This window comes from Triticum urartu, chromosome 4 (genome assembly GCF_003073215.2).
Source record: "Triticum urartu cultivar G1812 chromosome 4, Tu2.1, whole genome shotgun sequence".
Taxonomy (NCBI): Eukaryota; Viridiplantae; Streptophyta; class Magnoliopsida; order Poales; family Poaceae; genus Triticum; species Triticum urartu.
Window position 1 is genome coordinate 518,952,149 of NC_053025.1, and position 14,259 is coordinate 518,966,407.

Below are 14,259 nucleotides of genomic sequence, written 5' to 3' on the forward strand. Positions count from 1 at the left end.
TGGCTGTTTATCCAATCTGAGAGATGGCTAGTCCTCGGCTTCTGCCCCCATGCCACGAGTGCTGGGGTGTTCGGGATAAACCTGAGCACTCTTGTTCCCATGTTTGGGTCCTTCGAGGGAGGTGCTCAGCACAGCGAACAAGGCAACCAGACTAATAATGCTTTATCACTCCCACTTAGCCATAGAATTCTATAATTTTAAATTTCGGCGAAGCCCCTGGTATTCAGAAGGCCGAATTTGGGGCGCGATACACGCCTTTAAGCCGGACAGGGCCGGCCCCTCGCTCTAAGCGGCATAAGTCTTTAGGGACTCGAAAACCTCGCCGAACAGCGACCAGTCTCTCACCTTATCATGACAGTCAGTTTTAGCTTTCTCTACTGAGGTGCTGAACCCAGCAGAACCGGGGCACAATCGCAGTAGTTCTCCTAGCGCTACCTTAGCCGATAGAGCGGAACGTAAGGTACCAAAACATAGGAGTCGGGCAAACCCAACATTTGACCAAAGACATGATTCGGAGCTGATGCATATAATGCTATAAGTTCGGGGTGCCGCACTTGTGAAAGTGTTCGGACTTTTCACACCGTGTTGTGGGGTACGTAAGCCCCTGGTGTATTGGCCGTACCAAAGTGTACGGTTGCAAGGCGTCATTAATGAACATATATATATATATAAACAAGAATGCAATAATAGTCGTAATGTCATGCATTGTTTATTCAAAAAATTGCATTAAAGCACAGTGATACAGATAGTGTGATAAGCAAAGAGTAGGACTATGTCCCTTCCAAGGGCAAGCTGAGGAATGATATTAAATCGAATATTTCGCTCATTACTGTAATCCGCCTGGGAATTCCATGGTATGACGTAGCTGTCTGCCTCCTTGGTTGCTGCATCATGTGTTCGAAAATAGTGCTGCCGGACAGTGTTTCCAGAGATTAAGGTCCTGAAAGAAAAAAAAAGAAAAAAAACCAAACGCGAAGCCCCTAGTGCGGTTTAAGCCGCGTCTTGGGGCGTGCCGCAGTTGTGCCCCCCTCCCCACCTGTGCCCATGGTATTTTTAATGCGTAATTATGTACGTGTGGCACGAGTTTCGCCGTTGGGCTGGGATTGGGGTGGCCGCCGTATTGCTACGCGAGCTCAGATCGCGCCAGGCGGTCTATTTGCCGATTGCTCCGAGCGCGCTTGAAGGTGTCCAGGCTTTGAAGCGCCGAACTGGTTGATTGCCTTGAGAGGCTGGTTTGCGCTTCTGCTGCGAGGGCCGTGGTGTGCTCCTCTGTTCGGAGAGAGCGCTCTGTGTTTCCATTGACTGTAATAACTCCGCGAGGTCCTGGCATCTTGAGCTTGAGGTATGCATAGTGCGGTACCGCATTGAATCTAGCAAATGCGGTTTGCCCGAGCAGCGCGTGATAACCACTGCGGAACGGGACTATATCGACGATTAACTCTTCGCTTCGTAAGTTATCCGGGATCCGAAGACCACTTCTAGTGAAATTGAGCCTGTGCAATGGGCCTCTACACCTGGAATGACGCCTTTAAAGGTCATTTTTGTGGGTTTGATCCTTGAGGGGTCTATACCCATTTTGCGCATTGTGTTCTGATAAAGCAGCTTCAGGCTGCTGCCGCCATCCATAAGGACTCGAGTGAGGTGAAATCTGTCAATGATTGGGTCTAGGACCAGTGCGGCGAATCCGCCATGACGGATACTAGTGGGGTGGTCCCTGCGATCGAAGGTGATCGGACAGGAGGACCAAGGCTTGAACTTTGGGGCGACTGGCTCCAACACATATACGTCCCTGAGCGCATGCTTCCGCTCCCTCCTGGGGATGTGGGTTGCGTATATCATGTTCATCGTCCGCACTTGCGGGGGAAACCTCTTCTATCCTTCGGTATGCGGCTGCCGGGGCTCCTCCTCGTCATCACTATGCGGCCCCTTGTCCTCGTTTTCGACAATTAACTTGCCGGCCTGCTTGAACACCCAACAATCCCTGTTGGTACCCAACAATCCCTGTTGGTGTGATTGGCTGGCTTGTCTGGGGTGCCATGTATTTGACACGAGCGAACGAGTATACGGTCCAAGCTGGACGGACCCGACATACTTTGTTTAAATGGCTTTTTCCGCTGACCGGGTTTAGAGCCTTTGAATCCGGCATTGACTGCCGTATCCTCGGTATTTTCGCTGTTAATGCGGCACTTATGTTTGTTGCGACGTGACCTGCTATTGCCGTCGTTGGTATTGGAGGTACCATGGTTCTTTGATATGTTATTATTGCGAGCCAGCCAGATGTCTTCTCCCGCATAAAAGCGGGTCATGAGCGTCGTGAGAGCTGCCATAGATTTCGGCTTTTCCTGACCAAGGTGCCGGGCTAGCCACTCGTCTCGGATGTTGTGTTTGAAAGCCGCTAAGGCCTCTACATCCGGACAGTCGACGATTTGATTTTTCTTTGTAAGGAACCGAGTCCAAAATTACCTGGCCGACTCTTCTGGCTGCTAAATTATGTGGCTCAAGTCATCAGTGTCTAGTGGTCGCACATAAGTGCCCTGAAAGTTGTCGAGGAATGCGGCTTCCAGATCTTCCCAACAACTAATGGAGTCTGATGGCAAGCTGTTAAGCCAATGCCGCGCTGGTCCTTTGAGCTTTAGTGGGAGGTATTTGATGGCATGTAAGTTATCACCGCGGGCCATGTGGATGTGGAGGAGGAAATCCTCGATCCATACTGCGGGATCTATTGTGCCATCGTATGATTCAATATTTATAGGTTTGAAACCTTCTGGGAATTGATGATCCATTACTTCGTCTGTGAAGCATAAGGGGTGTGCGGCGCCTCTGTATTGGGTTATATCGCGACGCAGCTCGAATGGGTCTTGCCCGCTGTGTTCAGCCCGGACGGATTTGCTTTTACTATATCCGGCGTGACATTTATCGTCTCGCAGAGTTGTGCGCCCTCGTGATCCGTAGATCGATCTTACATGCTTTGCTTTGTCCACCAACATGTCTCGCAGATCTGGCGTATCTCCCCATGCCTTTTTATTTGAATGGCATCGGGGTGGAGGCTGAGTTTTTGGCTGGAATGCCTCTCTATCGCGGCCACGAGGTGGCCGATCAGCCGTATCATACGCTTCTTCCTCCAGTCGGGGGTAGTAACCTGCACTTTGGGTAATTCTTGGAGGGGCGCTCGAGTTTATATTCCTCGGCCGCGAGGACTTCAGTCCATCTGTCAGCTAGCAGATCTTGATCAGCTTGAAGCTGCTGTTGCTTTTTCTTCAGGCTATTTGCCGTGGCCATAAGCCGGCGCTTGAAGCGCTCTTGTTCGACGGGATCCTCTGGTACGGCGAATTCATCGTCGCCGAGGCTTGCCTTGTCTTCGGAGGGGGCATGTAATTGTCATCCTCCTCCTCTCCGTCTGCCGCTCTCTCAGGAGGGCTGGCTCCACCATCCTCCTGCTCTAAATCTTGCTGGAGGGGATTTTTGTTGTCTTCGGCACTATCCGGGGTGTTATTATCTCCTGTGCTGGTATCACCACTTTTGATTTGGCGGGACTTAGAGCGGCGTCGCTGACGTCGACGCTTGGGTTGCTTCTTGGAGGGGTCATCCTCCGTTATCTCGTCACCGTTACCTTCTTTGGGTGTATCCACCATGTATATGTCATATGACGAGGTGGCTTTTCAGTGCCCTATAGGCGCTGGTTCATGTTCATCTCCTACATCGTCGTCCATACCGTCGATGTCTTCGGAGTCAAAGTCGAGCATGTCGGTTAAATCATCGACAGTGGCTACGAAGTGGGTGGTGGGTGGGCGTCGAATTTCTTCGTTGTCCGCATCCCAATCCTGTTGGCCATAGTCCGGCCAGGGCTCTCCTGACAAAGAGAGAGACTTTAGTGAATTCAGAATGTCGCCGAAGGGCGAGTGCCGAAAGATATCCGCGGCGGTGAATTCCATGATCGGCGCCCAATCGGATTCGATTGGCAGGGGCGCGGACGGTTCGGAGTCCGAAAAAGAGTCCGGCACCTTGGAGTCACGGGCTTCGCAGAGGATTAGGCTGGTGTTCGGCTCGATCGCCGTTGAGACTGCAGCCCCTGAAGCGGTGTCTAGCCACCCGTCCTCGATTGGCGCAGTTGGCTCCGAGCTAAGGGTCGGAGCTGATGCGGGCGCGGCCTTTGGGGTACTGTTCGACGGCAGAGCTAGTTCATACCCATCGTGACAGTGCAGCGCGCCCGGCTGTGGCTCGAATCCGTCCAAGATCAAGTCTCCGCGGATGTCGGCCATGTAGTTCAAACTTACAAATCTGACCTGATGGCCAGGGGCGTAGCTTTCAATCTACTCCAGATGGCCAAGCGAATTAGCCCGCAGTGCAAAGCCACCGAACACGAAGATCTGTCCGGGGAGAAAGGTCTCACCCTGGACCGCATCGTTGTTGATGATCGGAGGAGCCATCGGGCCTAAAGGTGACGACACAGAGGAACTCTCAATGAAAGCACCAATGTTGATGTCAAAACCGGCGGATCTCGGGTAGGGGGTCCCGAACTGTGCGTCTAGGCCGGATGGTAACATGAGGCAGGGGACACAATGTTTTACCCAGGTTCGGGCCCTCTTGATGGAGGTAAAACCCTACGTCCTGCTTTATTAATATTGATGATATGGGTAGTACAAGAGTAGATCTACCACGAGATCAGAGAGGCTAAACCCTAGAAGCTAGCCTATGGTATGATTGTATGTTGTCCTACGAACTAAAACCCTCCGGTTTATATAGACACCGGGGAAGGTTAGGGTTACACAAGGTCGGTTACAAAGGAGGAGATATCCATATCCGTATTGCCTAGCTTGCCTTCCACGCCAAGTAGAGTCCTATCCGGACACGAGACGATGTCTTCAATCTTGTATCTTCATAGTCTAACAGTCCAGCCAAAGGATATAATCCGGCTGTATGGAGACCCCCTAATCCAGGACTCCCTCAAGCCTCATTAAGCAACACCTCATCCCTCCTTGATAGTATTGGCTTTTCCTACAGACTCAATGTGATCTTGGATCACTAAAATAGAAAATGTAGAGTCTTGAGCTTGGAGCTTGAGCCAATCCTTTGTCCTTAGCATCTTGAAGGGGTTCCACATCCTCTAGTCCATGCCACTTCATTGTTGAACTTATCTGAAACATACTAGGTAAAAGTGTTAGTCCAGCAAGAGATATGTTGACATTAATTACCAAAACCTCCTAGGGAGCACTTGTGCTTTCAATCTCCCCCTTTTTGGTAATTGATGACAACATACATCAAAGCTTTAGATAAAGATATAGAGAATACTAAGTAAAGCTTTGGAAAGACATGTAACATGCATAGGCTCCCCTTACATGTATGCAATCATGTGAATATGGAATATAGGAGCATGTGAATGTATAAACATGACAGAGTAAGCAATGTGTTACATGTATCTTGGCTATATGCATCAGAGCAAATGATGTGAATATGAGAAATGTACCTTCATGCTCATGAGTCCTTCTTGCAAACAGTATGTACATCAGCAAGAATTTCTCATACACATGACTGTGATGCATATACTTACCTTGTGGTCTTGAGTTGGCTTAGGATGGGATGAACCTGCGTAAACAAGGTTAGATAACACAGATACACCTACTGGCCAGAGCAAACAAAAAGAAACCACAAGAGTACCAAAACTGGGATGACATGTAGAGTGAGTACTAAGTACCACATTGGATATAGACATGTCCCCAAAGGTAAAGATGTGCAATAAATTCAATGATTTCCTTCCCTTAGATGTCTTGCTCCCCTTGAGTCTAGCATGGGATACTGGGAGAAGATAGGGAACAGAAAATCAGAGCAAAATCAGAGCTCAAAGGAAATGAACAGAGCTAATGCAAACGAGCAAATATGAACATGTCTTTCCCCTCTTGAAGACATGTGACTTCTCTCCTCTTGAACACCAAGCATCTAGGGTCCTTGATGATTACTCTTTCTTCCCTTGAGTATTCTCTCCCCCTATAGATATGATTAAGCTTTGATGTGATCTCTCTCCCCCCCTTTGACATCAATTTCCAAGAAGGGTTCTTCTGGATTTTTGTCATGATGGGTTTGGTCCTTGAGTCACAGAACAAAACAGCAAGTTGAATGGGATGCTGGTCGAGGACAAGATTCATTGAGTGGAGCTGGATCAAAAAGAATGTAGAAACAAGTGGCAAGATGTCTTTCCTGTAGTGAAATCGGTGACACCGAGTTGAATGGTTCGGTTGTACCGAGAGGATTCGGTTGGACCGAAAGCATCAGACCGGTGAGACCGAGTTCATCGCAGAGAAGACACTTGTCACCTCAGCTCACTAGACAAGTAAGATCTCATAAGGATTTGCAAGGAATTAACTGAAAGATTTGCAATGAATTAGATGCAAGGAATGCAGAACAGAAAATAAAAAATAAGAAACTAAAAAGGAGTCTAGATGAAGTTTTTTTTGAAGAGGGAAACAAATATGCATGAGACAAATGCAAGAGCACAGAAAAGAACACAAGAGAACTTCATCTAGAATTGGTCGGCGACAAAGTCACCTATGTTAGAGTATATTGACTTAGGAGTCAAGTGAGATCACTTGATCATAGGTCATACTCATCGTTTAAGCTCAAAATGGGGTTAACATTTTTCGTTTAAGCGTTTTGATGTATTCACATCTTGTCAAGTTGCTTTGACTCATGACTTGGAGTAAAGCTTCTCTAAGATGGAATAACATACCTTGGGTGGTGGCGTTGATCATGATCGTGTAGTTGAACTTGTGTGGGTTGCTCAAGGTTGATGTAGCTCATCAAGAGTTGGGAGCACCACTTGGAGTTTGAGTTCATCTACCTACATGGGTTAGTTTTTGCAAGGAAGAGCACTTGTGTATCGAAAATGACAATCATGAAACTCAACATAAAATTTGTCAAAGGATATGTTTGAATGGCTGCGTGCTTCCTTGTCTTCATCCACCATTGTGTAGAGACTTGGTGATATCGAAATTGCTCAAGATGTGAGTGAGTTGCAATCTCATAGATTTAGATTCATCCAAGTACCTACACGGGTTAGATAACATGCAAGGTGCAAATATATCCAAGACATAAGATAGTCAACATAAGAGAAGTATCAAGGATTAGTCATAGGCTCATGCCTTGCATGTATCAAATGGAGTTCATACTCCAAGTTTTAAGCATCAATGATGTTCAATTCACCTCTTAACCTACAAAACACTTTATCATCAAGTGGTTTTGTGAATATATCAGCTAACTGCTTTTCGGTGCGAACATGCTTAAGATTAATGTCCCCTTTGGCAACATGATCTCGAATGAAATGATGACGAACTTCAATATGCTTAGTTTGAGAATGTTGCACGGGATCGTGAGCAATCTTAATAGCACTTTCATTGTCACAAAGTAATGGAACATGTTTCACAGATATCCCATAATCTTTAAGAGTTTGGCTCATCCAAAGTAATTGAGCACAACATGATCCAGCGGCAATGTATTCCGCTTGGATAAGGATACTGAGTTTTGTTTCTTGGAAGACCAAGACACAAGAGATTTACCAAGAAATTGACAAGTACCCGAAGTGGACTTTCTATCAACCTTGTCACCGGCATAGTCCGAGTTGGAGTAGCCAACATGATCAAAGGAGGCCCTCTTTGGATACCAAATGCCAAAATTTGGTGTATGTATTAAGTATCTCACTATCCTTTTCACGGCCTTAAGATGACATTCTCTAGGAGCGGCTTGATATCGTGCACACATGCACACACTTAGCATAATATCGGGGCGTGAAGCACATAGATATAACAATGAACCAATCATAGAGCGATAAACCTTTTGATCAACCGGTGCACCATCTTTGGTTAAATCAAGATGTCCACTAGTAGGCATGGGTGTAGTCATACCTTTGCATTCTTGCATATTGAACTTCTTGAATAAGTCCTTGGTGTACTTCGTTTGAGAGACAAAGGTACCTTCCTTAGTTTGCTTGATTTGCAAACCAAGAAAGAATTTGAGTTCACTCATCATCGACATCTCAAACTTCTCCGACATTAGCTTTCCAAACTTTTCACTAAGATAAGGGTTAGTTGATCCAAATATAATATCATCGACATAAATTTGGCACACAAATAGTTCTCCATTAACCCTTTTAGTAAAAAGAGTAGAATCTATTTTTCCAATTCAAAGCCTTTCTCAATAAGGAACTTGGTCAAGCATTTATACCATGCTCTAGGAGCTTGTTTAAGACCATAAAGAGCTTTGTGAAGTTTGTAAACATGATTAGGTTTCTTAGGATTGACAAATCTGGGAGGTTGCTTAACATAAACTTCCTCCTCTATTTCACCATTTAGAAAAGCACTTTTAATGTCCATTTGGTACAAGGTGATATCATGATGATTAGCATAGGCAAGTAAGATGCGAATGGACTCAAGTCTAGCAACGGGGGCATATGTCTCACCATAGTCCATACCTTTGACTTGAGTGTAGCCTTGGGCGACGAGACGTGCTTTGTTGCGAACTACTTGTCCATATTCATCTTGCTTGTTGCGAAACACCCATTTTGTACCGATGATGTTGTGGTTGTTGTCGGGCTTCTCAACTAATGTCCAAACTTGATTTCTCTCAAAGTTGTGTAGCTCTTCATGCATGGCATTTATCCAATCCGGATCTTCCAAAGCTTCTTCAACCTTCATAGGTTCAACGCTAGAGATGAATGAATAGTGTTCACAAAAGTTAGCTAAACGAGTTTTTGAGCGAGTGATTCTCCCAATTTGGATATCATTGTAGATTTGCTCGACGGAGTGGTCTTTAGCAATTCTTGCTCGAACTTGTGAAAGCTTTTGCTTGGATCTTGGTTGAACATCTTCTTCATCTTGTTCTTCTTCTTGGCCTTCTTCGTTGTTGACGTTGTCATTCTCTTGTCGTGGTGGAGAAGGAGGTTGTTGGCGTTCATCTTGGTGCACTTACTCGTTTTCTTCATCTTGGTGTGTCCCACTTGTGGATGCTTCCGTATCAACTCTTGGTTCACCTTGTCGTGAGGTAGAAGCTTCCACTTGGATGGACGAGGTACTCTCCTTCACCTCCATTGGACGAATCTTGCCAATAGACAAGTCTTGGATTGCTTCCGAAGGGTCTTTGTCTCCTACATCAATTGGCAATTGCTCTACTTGCGAGCCGTTAGATTCATCAAACTTCACATCTACCGTCTCTTCAACCTTTCGGGTGAAATTATTGTAGACACGGTATGTGTGAGAGTTTGAGCCATAACCAAGTAGGAAACCTTCATGAGACTTAGGGGCAAATTTAGAATGACGATGCTTATCAAGAATTTAGCACTTTGAGCCGAATACTCGAAAGTATCCAACTTGTGATTTGTTACCGGTGAGGAGCTCGTATGCCATCTTGTCGAGTAGCTTGTGAAGATACAAGCAATTTGTTGCATGACAAGCCGTCTCAACCGCTTCCGCCCAAAAGTGCTTTGGCGTCTTGTACTCATCAAGCATCATTCTCGCCATTTCAATGAGTGTCCGGTTCTTCCTCTCAATAACTCCATTCTGTTGAAGTGTGTACGTAGCCGAGAACTCATGTGAAATCCCTTCTTCGTCAAGAAAGGTGTCCACATTTGCGTTCTTGAACTCCGTTCTGTTGCCGCTGCGAACCTTCTTGATTTCCACTTCAAATTGATTTTGGGCCTTCCTAGCGAAGTTTTTGAAGATCTTTTGGACCTGCGATTTATCATCGAGAAAGAACACCCACGTAAATCTTGAAAAATCATCAACTATAACTAGACCAAAATAATTTCCACCAAGACTTTTGTAAGCGTTAGGACCAAAAAGATCCATGTGAAGTAGCTCGAGTGGCCTCCTTGTGGTCATGATGTTCTTCACGGGATGCCTTCCTCCAACCTATTTACCTGCTTGACAAGCGCTGCAAAGTCTATCCTTATCAAATATGACATCGTTAGTGCCAAGGATATGATTTCCTTTAATAAGCTTGCCAAGGTTTCGCATACCAACATGACCCAATCGTCTATGCCATAACCAACCTTTAGAGGATTTAGCAATTAAGCAAGTTCTAGGTTGAGCCTTTTTAGTGGAATCAACAATGTAAAGATCACCTCTGCGTATACCGGTAAAGACTATTTTATGATTATCTCTACGAAACACTTGGCAATCTACTTCAGTAAATCGGACATTGAAACCGAAATCAGCAAGTCTATATACTGAAAGTAAATTGTAGCCAAGAGATTCAACGAGCATGACATTTTGTATGGAGCTATCATGTGAGATGGCCACCTTACTAGGCCAACCACCTTACCCTTTGAGTTATCACCAAAGGTGACATACTTTCGAGGGCCGTCGTTTTCAGCAAGCTCACGGAACATATCTTTATCTCCGGTCATATGATCAGTACATCCACTATCAAGAACCCATTCCTTTCCTCCATCCATGTAGCCGCGAAGATTTGCCATAAGACCAAAGTGTCTCATTGCATCATTAAGATCATAGTCACTGTCATCATCATCCTCATCATAGTATCCATGTTCAACATCATCTTATGATTGATCAATTCCTAGAGAGGGTAATTCATTAGATAAATGATCATTTCTATGGTTATCTTTATGAGTTCTAATAGCTTTGGAAATGATATTGCTAATGATTCCAACATCTCCTTTGGCACTCGTAAGATTAGTAAGCTCAAATAAGCAGTCACCAAATTTGGGATCATTGGAACTCATCTTAATCAAGACAGACTTATGGAGAATTTCATCTAGATTTTTCAAGGAATAATTTGGAAAGCGTTCCTCAAGAAATCTCCATATAGTGTAGGCACAATCAAGAGTAGGCAAACATTCAATCAAGTTTCTAGGCAAGCCTCTAGTGATAAGATTAACAGTTCTAAGATTACGAATCATGTCAATAGACTCATCAAGGGTAGGATGCTAAGGATCACCATGAGGTGCATAAGGGCTAGTAATGTACTTGTTCAAATGATATTCATTGAAAATCTCAAGCATTTCATTTTTCCACTCATGAAAATATTCTCCATTAAGAATAGGCACTCTACGTTTAAGACTCTCCAAATTAGACTCATCCATCTTCCTCCAATGGTGTTTAAACCAAAGCAATGCAGACCAATGCTCTGATACCAAAAGGATCGAGAAGAGGTGTCTAGAGGAGGGGTGATTAGACACTAAGTACCAAAAGTTACAGTTTTTAATTTCTTTAAGTTGAAGTGGGAGTTTTGGCACAAGTTTATCAAACACAATACATATCAAGCAAGCATGCAAAGAGTATATGAGCAGCGGAAAGTAAAGCATGCAACTTGCAAGAATGTAAAGGGAAGGGTTTTGAGGATTCAAACGCAATAGGAGACACGGATGTTTTTGTTGTGGTTTCGATAGGTGGTGCTATCGTACATCCACATTGATGGAGACTTCAACCCACGAAGGGTAACGACTGCGCGAGTCCACGGAGGGCTCCACCCATGAAGGGTCCACGAAGAAGCAACCTTGTCTATCCCACCATGGTCGTCGCCCATGAAGGACTTGCCTCACTAGCGGTAGATCTTCACGAAGTAGGCGATCTCCTTGCCCTTACAAACTCCTTGGTTCAACTCCACAATCTTGTCGGAGGCTCCCAAGTGACACCTAGCCAATCTAGGAGACACCACTCTCCAAGAAGTAATAAATGGTGTGTTGATGATGAACTCCTTGCTCTTGTGCTTCAAATGATAGTCTCCCCAACACTCAACTCTATCTCACGGGATATGGATTTTGTGGAAAGAGGATTTGAGTGGAAATCAACTTGGGGAAGGCTAGAGATCAAGATTCATATGGTAGGAATGAAATATCTTCGCATCAACACAAGTGTAGGTGGTTCTCTCTTAAAAAGGTAAGTTGGAAGTGTAGGTTCGTTCTGATGGCTCTCTCTCCGAATGAAGAGGAAGTGGAGGGGTATATATAGCCTCCACACAAAATCTAACCGTTACACACAACTTGCCAATCTCGGTGGGACCGAATTGATAAACTCGGTCGGACCGATTCAACAAATAAAGTGACCGTTAGGATTTTCGGTGGGACTGACTGGATCAACTCGGTGGGACTGATGTGCTAGGGTTAGGGTAAATCCAAAACTCGGTTTGACCGATTACTCAAACTCGGTGGGACCGATTTGGGTAATAAACGAAACAGAGAGTTGGCCAAGCAAACTCGATGGGGCCGATTCCATATCTCGGTGGGACCGAAAATATTGCAATAGGTAACAGAGAGTTTGCAAGCCCATCTCGGTGAGACCGAGATCCTATCGGTGAGACCGAACTGATTAGGGTTTCTGGCAGTGGCTATGACATCTGAACTTGGTGGCGCCGGATAGAAAGAGTCGGTGAGGCCGAGTTTGACTTTTGGTTTAGGTCATATGTGGATGTGAGAAAGTAGTTGAGGGCTTTGGAGCATATTACTAAGCATTTTGAGCAAGAGCCTCATTAAGCAACACCTCATCCCTCCTCATCCCTCCTTAATAGTATTGGCTTTTCCTATAGACTCAATGTGATCTTGGATCACTAAAATAGAAAATGTAGAGTCTTGAGCTTGGAGCTTGAGCCAATTCTTTGTCCTTAGCATCTTGAAGGGGTTCCACATCCTCTAGTCCATGCCACTTCACTGTTGAACTTATCTGAAACATACTAGGTAAAAGTGTTAGTCCAGTAAGAGATATGTTGACATTAATTACCAAAACCTCCTAGGGAGCACTTGTGCTTTCACTATCTATTAGACTGATGGCCACGTGGTGGACTTCTATTCGTTAGCGTTTGTGGAGAGCAGGCTCTTGAGTAGCTCAGACTTCATATGAATAATCAACTGAAAAAATAGGTGAGTAACTGAGACTTTATATAAAGAGCAATCATGTGATAGGTATCCATGCATTTTCTGTTTTTATCATGGATGTATCTTGGTTTCTGATTTTTTGTTTTGGACGGCTCAAACACCTTGTTTAATACTTCCTACGCCCGAACTAACTGTTGTTGAAACGAGTGTATCTAGATACACTCATTACAACGAGAGTTAGTTCTAAACGGAGCTTGTATTTACAAGCCTTTTTTGCCAATTGTTCAAATAAGCTCTTATTTTGTGTAAATGGTTAAACAATGCACTTCAAATAATTAAGTTGTTATCCAGGAATATTTTGGAAGATGTTGTACTTATCATCTCAGATAATCCTTATTCTTTGCACAGACTATATTTTCATTTATTTATTTTCAAGAATAGCACATATTACATTTCTATACAACTATAGATGTTTGATATATTGTGCGCATAGACTAGCATATATCACATTTCTTTGCAACTATAGACTAGCACATATCACATTTCTTTACAAATATAGATGTTTGACATAATACGTGTTGGTCTATACGTGCACTGCACGTGTAAGCTTACTAGTGATCCACTAGTTCTACTGTATTTCTACGAAAATCTTTTTTTTGAGCATCAGTACAGACAGAAGCGCTCATATACACGCGCATACACTCACCCCTATGAACGCACACACGCACACCCTATCCCTATGAGCACCTCTGAGAGACTGAGCCGACATATCATCTTGAGATTTACGAAGTCACCGTAGACGCCTCGTCGTTGACGAGAACGTCTCCTCCCACTGAAAGCGTATCGCCGAAAATTCTGAAATAAATCCAGAAATAATGCGAGCACCAAGTTGTTATCCAGGAATATTTTGGAAGATGTTGTACTTATCATCTCAGATAATCCTTATTCTTTACACAGACTACATTTTCATTTATTTATTTTCAAGAATAGCACATATTACATTTCTATACAACTATAGATGTTTGATATATTGTGCGTATAGACTAGCATATATCACATTTCTTTGCAACTATAGACTAGCACATATCACATTTCTTTGCAAATATAGATGTTTGACATAATACATGTTGGTCTATACGTGCATTGCACGTGTAAGCTTACTAGTGATCCACTAGTTCTACTGTATTTCTACGAAAATCTTTTTTTTTGAGTATCAGTACAGACAGAAGCGCTCATATACACGCGCATACACTCACCCCTATGAACGCACACACATACCCTACCCCTATGATCATCTCTGAGAGACTGAGCCGACATATCATCTTGAGATTTACGAAGTCACCGTAGACGCCTCGTCGTTGACGAGAACGTTTCCTCCCACTGAAAGCGTATCGCCGGAAATTCTAAAATAAATCCAGAAATAATGCGAGCATCAGAATTTGAAC